This window comes from Apodemus sylvaticus, chromosome 17, assembly GCF_947179515.1.
Source record: "Apodemus sylvaticus chromosome 17, mApoSyl1.1, whole genome shotgun sequence".
NCBI lineage: Eukaryota > Metazoa > Chordata > Mammalia > Rodentia > Muridae > Apodemus > Apodemus sylvaticus.
The window spans coordinates 51,274,759-51,283,319 of NC_067488.1; the positions used below are offsets into that span (position 1 = coordinate 51,274,759).

At 50.1% G+C, this 8,561-nt stretch overlaps 1 pseudogene; it reads right to left on the reverse strand.

Annotated features, from left to right (window-relative positions):
• Positions 1–3,622: 3,622 nt before the first annotated feature.
• On the reverse strand, positions 3,623–7,946 carry LOC127667363 (cytochrome P450 2D9-like; annotated as a pseudogene).
• Between the last annotated feature and the right edge of the window lie 615 nt (positions 7,947–8,561).

Consider the following 8,561-nt stretch of genomic DNA (forward strand, 5'->3'; position numbering starts at 1 on the left):
ACTGAGGCTAATGGAAACAGTATGGTATGCAAAATACAACAACAATGAAATAAACGGTCAACTTTCCCACCCGTCCAAAAGGTTAGGGGTGTGACTATCATTCTCCAAACCCTGGGTTCAACCCACAGCACCTCAAAAACTGTACATAGAACTATCTGAGGAAGACATAACTAGAGTAGAACCACACTGCCATCTTTGGGTTTGTATTGTTGTGATCCAACACAATGGTGGGAGGGAAGGATTTGTATCATCCTCGAGATTATAATGCCATCATTTAGGGACATTAGGGCTGGGACTGATGGAGGAACTAATGCACAGACCAGTTGAAGGAGTGCTGCTTACTGGATTGTCAGCCTTTTTCCCCTCATTATTCATGACTACCTGCCCTGGGGTAGCAGCACTAAACATGCACTGGGCCACACCACACATCAATCAAGAAAATGCACCACAGTCCAGTCTGTCGGGAACATCTTCTTAATGCAGGCTCTCTTTTCCCAGGGGATGCTAGCTTGTGACCAGCTGACCAGGCTGGCACATGAAGAGATGGGTCGTGGTGGGGACTTATGACAGTTAAGAAGAACGATAAGAATGAGGAACCTTTGTTGAGTGATCTGGGAAGAACCAGGCAAGCAAAAAAAAAAAAAAATAGTGAAAATATATCACATGGAAAAACTTTATTAGCCGGGCAGTGGTAGCACATACATGTAATCCCAGCACTCTGAGAAGCAGAGGCAGGTGGGTTTCTGAGTCTAAGGCCAGCCTGGTCTAGAAAGTGAGTTCAGGGCAGCCAGGGCTATATAGAGAAACCTTATCTTGAAAAAAACAACCAAATCCAAAAAAAACTTTATTCAGCCAGTCAGTGGTGGAGTATGCCTTTAATTTCAGCACTTGAGAGGCAGAGGCTGGTGGATCTGAGTTCTGGGATTGGCTGGTCTACACGGTGAGTCCTAAGATAGCCATGGCTACACAGAAAATTTCTGTCTCAGAAAACCAAACCAAACAAACAAGTAAATAACAAGAACCTCCCCTCCCCTACACCTATACAATTTCTTGAAAAAACAGAAAGTGGAGAAAAAGCCCCACAGCGAGTTGCCTCAATGATGTAGCTCTCTGGGAAATTATTTCTTTATAGCACTTTTAAGGCCAGACTTTGAAAGATACCTCTCTATTTATTTGGGTTTCAGCCCTGTGGACAGGCACAGGATGGCTTCTTTCACCATTCAGGGTCAATCAGATGCCAGGGTGGTGCCAGGCAGGAGCAGTGGGAGTCATCCTCAAACTCTGCAGGTTCCTCCTTTGTCCCAGGCTTCCTTTCCTATCCTCTTGTGGCTACTGAGAGACAGCACAGCACAGCCCATAGGTCTGTAACCTTCAGTAACCATAGCATACCAGGAAGGACTGGAGACCCTAGAAGCTACAAATGTGACTTCTTTAATGTGGTTGGTGGGCAGGGCTGTAGGGCCTGTGCCCTCCTGATGGGGTGTGAGATTGTAGAGCAGGTCTGGAAAGTAGTAGAGTAGATCAAATCGTGCAGAAAACGGGAAGGAGGAAAACCTCCAAAGAAACAGTCAGTCTAAGTAAGGACAGTGCTGAGACATGTCATGTGCTCCAGAATTGCTGCTTCTGTCACCACATCCAGGGGACTGCAGGGAGGTGGCTGCAGAGATGGCTCAGGGGGTAGAGGGCTTGATGTCGAGGCACAAAGGCCTGAGTTCAGAACCTAGTGCCTATGTGTACCTGGTCTTGATGTTGTGTGACCGTAACCACAGCAGTGGGTGCAGGAACTGGTGTGTCCTGAGAACTCATTGGCCATCCAGTCTCCATGACAGATGAGCTCCATGTTCTCCGTAGTAAAGGTGAATGGGACACTGGGAGACAGTTGGCATTGACCTTTGTGTGCTCACATGGATGTGCAAGCTGGAGAATCGGCACACATGTACACGTATGCTCTGATACACACACATATTCATCCATGCACACAAGCACACACAAGCAAATGTACACACATGTACACAGAGATACATACAGAGATAGGCACATGTATGCAAACACACACAGAGATACACCGACATAGAGACACATGTAGAAATACTTAAAGACATGCACACACAGATAACATACATAAAACATGCACATGCACATACAGTCACTTTCACACACAGAGGCAGACAGTAGATTACACAGTTACTTGCAATACACATACAGCCAAACACACTCAGACATGTGCACACAAACATATGTACACATACATGGATTCATAGCATATACACATAGCAATGTGCAGAAACCTACACAAAATATACATGAACACACACAAATATACCGATACCACACATATGTGCCTACATAAGAAACACATGAACATGCACTCATATGCTCATGGGTATGGTGCACTGGAGTGCTATGGCTGAAAGTACATAAGGCCTTTGGGTCAATCCCCAATGACACAAGAATTACAATGGTACTGTTGGTGGATATTAGTGATGCCTGACCAAAATAAGACAGAAAAGATGCTCAGACAAACGCATCAATCTGCCTGGAATAGCAAGGAGTGTGGGCAGGGCTGAAGAACAACTGCAGGTTAAGGAGTTCTGTCCTGCACATTCCAAGAGAAGAGCTAGGCTCCTGGTAGGCTGAGGAAGGAATACCTTGCCTGAGAGCCTGAGACATGCACACAGCACTGTCTCTACATGGCTGGGCCTGAGAGCCATGTGGCATCAAAACACCTGTAACAGTGTTTTGGCTAGTGGTCCCTGGTCACCTGACTGTGACTTGGAGCATGTGTGGGGACGGGTCAGCCATGTGGGTGCTCCATCTCTCTGGCACCCACCAAGCCCCTGGTCAGTGAGGCTCACTGAGGTTCCCTGTGAGCAGTGTCCTCAGCCTGAGTCCCACTCTCTGACACTCTGACAGACAGCTGGGGGTGTGCCAGTCTCCCTGAGCTCTGCTGTCACTTTGCCTGCTGATCCTTTTCTACCCTGTCATTCTCTGTGGTCACCACTGTGAGGACAGCAGTGTTCCTGTCGCTGGGAGCCTTCCAGGCCTCATGGCTTCACAGAATGTTGGGTAAACCCATATCACGTCTCCAGACAGGAGCAGTGTTGACTCTTCGTGGAAGCCTGCTACACCTGTCTCAGGAACCCAAGGAGAACTGACCTCTGCCTGCAGTTTGTCACCAACCTGGTCACCACTGATGAGTCTCAGTGGGAGACACAATGTCAGCAGTCACTGCTGAGCACAGCCTACCTTTGTGTTCTCTTCCTTCCTCCTCCCTTCCTCCCTCCCTCCTTCCGGTCTTCTTTGTGCATTTTCTTTGTAGCTCTGCTTTAGATTTACCAGGCAGAATGTCCTGGTTGTATAGCCCAGGCTGACCTAGGCCTTGCTGTATATCCCAGGGTAGCTGCACACCCACGATTATCCTGATTTGGGCTCCCAAGTGCTGAAACTGCAGCCCTGTGCCAGTGGCCCAGGTTCAGTCACACCCTTTAATCACAGCAGTCAAGTTGTCTGTTGTGGAGGGATGAGGCAGGTGGGAAGGTTGTTTGGAGACTGTTGACTGAGGACTCAGCAAGAGAGGGCTGGGGACAAAGCAGAAAGCAGCAGCAGCAGCCACAAGCCTGGTTTATTCTGCATGGCTCAGCCTGCCCTGCAGAGCAGGCCTGCAATTAGTGTCTTGGTCACGTCTCACAGCACAGAGCTGGTAGGGGGAGGGGGCAAGTAGAGCACCAAAGATGCTATGGTTGCTGAGCCTGGGCTGTCCATCGGGCACTGAGAAGCTAAAGTGCTGCAGGAGGCAGGTGAAGAAGAGGAAGAGTTCCATGCGGACCAGGGGCTCCCCCAGGCATGCTCTGCGGCCTGTGGGTGGGAGAGGGTTCAGTCAGTCTGGGACCTGATTGGGGCTCCATCCTCCATGGTACCCTGGGGACAGACAGGCAGCCAGGCCTCCCCAGGCACCTGCAGAGAAAGGCATGAAGGCCTCATGCTTCACAAAGTGGCCCTGGGCATCCAGGAAGTGTTCAGAATGGAAGCGGAGGGGCTTCTCCCAGATAGTCTCATCCTTCAGCATGGAGGACTGGTTGGGGATGAGGGTCGTCCCCTGGCATGAGGCACATGGTGTGAACATGGACTGGGGTGGGGCTGTCTAGACCCTGGTCACTAGGATAACATACAAAACGTCTTCCCTGCACACACTGGATTCCCTCATTCATTCCCAATCTCAGATCCTCCCAGCACCTTGGAGGGCTGAGTGACAGATTTCCCACGGGAGGCCAGCCCAGCATCCATCCCTGTGTGTGGTGCTCCACAAAGTGTTCTGTGGCCATTTTCGTGTGGCATTTCTCTCTCATGAGGACTGTGAGCATATTAGGTATAGGATGTGGTGGCCTTGGTCTCTCCTGTTCTTGTTTAATAGTAATCATAATGAAGTGGTGACAGGCCCGGGCCTACCTTGGGGATACGGAAGTTCTGAACTTCAATGTCACGACTAGTGATGCGTGGCGAATTCAATGGAGCAATATCTGCAAAGCGCTGCACCTCATGAATGACAGCATTGGTGTAGGGCATGCGGGTCTGGTCTGCCATCTCTGGACGCCGCACCTTCCCTATGACCTCGTCTATTTCCTGTTGGACTCTGCCTGTAGGGACAGCATCCCCTCAGTGAAAGAGTCACAGGGGCCTTCCCTGTATTATAACCATGTTAAGGACTGAGTCCCTGTGAGAAAGACACCAGTGAGTGGCACTGTAGTCTGGGTTGAGTTCGTGCTTGGAGCCACAAGCATCTCAAATCATCTGGGGAGTGCGCCTCTACCTCCCTCCCAGTCCCAGCCTGACTCACACTGCACGTCTGGATGCAGGATCACAAGCAGCAGGGCCCAGGACAGTGTGGTTGAGGTGGTCACCATCCCTGCAGTGAACAGGTCAGACACCACCATGCGCAGGTTCTCATTATTGAAGCTGCTCTCAGGATTCCCCTTGGCCTGGGCCAGGCTCATTAGGGAGAGGAAGTCCTACATGGCCTCCCATTTTACCCAGGGCAGTCCAGGGGCTGTTACTTGGTGATACACAGGACCCCATCCTTTTCGCCTCACAGCTATAGGACCTCAGCTCACAGCCCCTGACTACATTACATCTCTTGGAACTGCCAATGACCTTCTCAGTCTCTGCTAGGAAGGCATCAGTCAAATTTCAGTGTTGCTGGGCAGGGTCCCATGTTGTCCTGTTCTCAGTCAAGAGGTTATCTAGTATGGCCATGAAGGTCTTCTGACTTTGGAAGACCTTGTCGGCTAGCCCTGGGATGCGCAGGAGTATTGGGAACGTGTTAAGAACCTTTCGGGGAGTGGGGGGGGAGGGGGCTAGAAAAGGGGAAATCATTTGAAATGTAAATAAATTATATCGAATAAAAAAAAAGAACCTGTGAGAGACCCAGGAAGTCTCAGAGGATTCTCTTCATAAAACCATAAGTGAATCTTGATCATGTATGTGGCTCATGTGCCATCGTGTATGTGAGTAAGTGATAGGACAATGTGTAGAGACCATTGTCTGTACCTTCCATGGGTCCCCAGATTCAAACTCCAGTCAGCAAGCTTGCTTGGCAGCTCCTATCCCACTCAGCACCTGTCTGGCTTCTCTGTGCTAGTTATGTTCAGTACCCACCAGGACCAGGCTCAGTTGCCAGCCTCCTTCACAATGGACCCAGAGCCTGTCTGTCCCCACCCAACACCTGCCTCCTTCTCAGTTGTTAAGTTTGCAAGAGCCACATAGAGGCTTTGTCATTCCCAGATGAACAGAGGAATATTCTACCCCTACAGTAGCCGCAGGCTTTGTGTCTTCCGTGCAAACAGAGGCCCCAGGGTCTCTTCCTTTCTGGAAATCCTGTTCATGGTCCACTTCTCCACTTCTTTCATCAAACAGTGGTCAAAAGGCATATTCTCCTGCAGTTGACCCCCAGAAGGCCTCTCCCACAGCCTTGGCATATAGGTTTCTCCAGGGAAGATAGACCACATAGAAGTGGCTCTTGTAGGCTACCCTGAAACTCCTACCTCAGGAATGAAGCCAGATACATTTTCAAACTTTTTTCCTGTACTTTTAGCATCCTGATGAGGTAAGGTTCTTCATATTCAAAGCTATGGACAAAAATAAGAGATTCAATCACATTGCACATGGCTTTGTCCAGTATGGTGTTGGGATTGAAGGACTGCCCTGGGAGTGGAGATGGAGTGGAGTTGCATGCAAATCAATGAAGTGCCCATGCCTCCCTGCGTCCAACCACATCCCTCACCCATCACCCACCAGCCTGGGCCATGAAGGCAGCACAGAGACGGCTGGCCTCCTTGGTCACCCACTCCTCCAGAGATTTGACCAGGCCAAAGTTGCGCAGGGTGGACACAGAGAATTGCCTCTGCTCTCACCACTCAGGCCTGTAAGGTGCAAGGACCACACCTGCAGACACATGTCTGTGTAATCAAGATGCCCAACTATGCTGTCTGCTGCTCTAATCAATGTTCTTCTCTAGGTTTCATCCTGGCCATGAGCCTCTCAATACCTTGCTACCCCAAAACAGCACATGCCTTCTGGGTAGTCAGCCTGGATGTCAGTGAGTTTCCCATGAATTGCTTGGCCACATTCCCACCCACATTCATTCCCCATGCTTCCTCTCCTCATTGCCATATCTCAGAAGCCATCTGCATCCTCCACACAGCCCTTTACCTTGGGTTCTGGGCTTCACACCCAGGTACTCAAAGATGGGCACTGGAGGGCGGTCAGCGGTGTCCTCTCATGGATCACCAGCACTTCCTGCATCACCTTCAGCCCGTTGATCACAACCACGGGCTTCCAGGCTATCTGCAGACTGAACACAGCACCATAACGGTTTTGAAGCTGAAGTAGAGGGACAGAGAACATGGGAAATGGAGGTCTCCAGAGATCAGAGAACCAGACTCACTGCCCAGGCATGTTCAAAGTGGGAGCGTGACAGGCAGTTTCTCTGTGTGTATGTGCATATTTGTATGTTTACACATGTATGTTTTTATATGTAAATGTGTGTGCATGTGTATGTGAGGCTGTCTCTGTGTGTGTATGTGAAATCCTCTCTCTCTCTCTCTCTCTCTCTCTCTGTGTGTGTGTGTGTGTGTGTGTGTATACATGTGTACATGCATATTTGTGTGTGTGTTGCTTGTTATTGAACCTTGATTCTCACATATCCTGGGAAAATGCTCTTCCCTTACCTCTATCCCCAGCCTGAGGATTCCTACCACTGTGGCATCTTATCTTTTAAGTTTATCAAAGCAAGTAGATGTTACAGCCTAGTAGTGACTTTGCCAGAGCCAGAAAACTGTCCTGAGACCCCTTAGCATGTCAACATACATGAAGGAACTCTGGTTCCTCGAGATGGGCAGTGAGGCCAGAGAGCACACAGCAAGAGATTCAGGCAGACACAGCTCCTCTCTACACTCGGTGTCCTGACTGACAGGGAGCGGTAGACCTCCCAGCAGGCTAAGATATCATCTTTGAGAGGACCATAAGGACTTTGGACCTCTATGGCTGCTGCTCTGTCCAACCAGAGGGAACGTTGCTGTCTCATCCTCCTTCACCTCCTGGACTTTGACTCCCAAAGACTTTGCCATAGAAATTCCCAGTGGCTGCCACCAAAAATTTTTAAGCCTGTCCCCTCATGGGGCCCAGATCCCTGTCTGACCTGTGGCTCAAGCACTACTATGGACAGCATGACTTCAGGTCTCATCCACCACTAAGTCACTCACCTTGTACAAGCTGTATGGAAGGTTATTTAGGTCCACCTGCAGCAGGTTACCCAGCATAGGCCATGGCACAGGGCCCGGTGGGTAGTGGGAAGACCAACACTGTTGCCGGTGCATCAGGTCCACCAGTAATATAAATATGACTGTGAATATGGCCACAGGCCACAGGCCAGTCCCAGTCAGCAGCTCCATTACAGCCCCACTGATGACCAGGTTTCCCTGTGTCCAATGAACAACACTCAATACAGCACCTAGGATCAGGGTTCCGCAAGCTTGGATCCTGCCACCTTATACAAGAGTGCATTGGTTGCCCTTTGTCCTCTGTATCCAGCCCCTATTCTGTGTTTGGTTTGGCCAAGTGTAGGGAGGGGCCAGAGTCAATCAGTGCCTTCCAGGGACTGAGCATACTGATTATGCTGGCCAGAGCATAGGGGGCAGATGTCCAGTGTGTCGCTACCAAATCTGTCCAGCCAAATAAGGGAGACGACATGGGAGACTCTTCTTGACGCAGTTTATTCAGGAACCTTACTTCAGGAAGCCCCCAATCCTAGCCTGTTGCCCCAGTTATATATCCCAGCCTGCACCAATCAGCAACTGCCACGTGGAAGCTCGTGATAGGATTGAGATGATGGCCCGGGACTGGCCTGATATGACGTCAAAGGGCGCATGCTCACTTCTCAGGTGCGTACGTGACTCTCAAAGGGGAACGTGGGGGAGCATTGCTGAGTCATGCGACTTGGCGACCAGCCCAGCAGCCATTTTAGACTGGCCGCCGTGCCTGCTCCTCACATTTCCTCCTTCTTTATT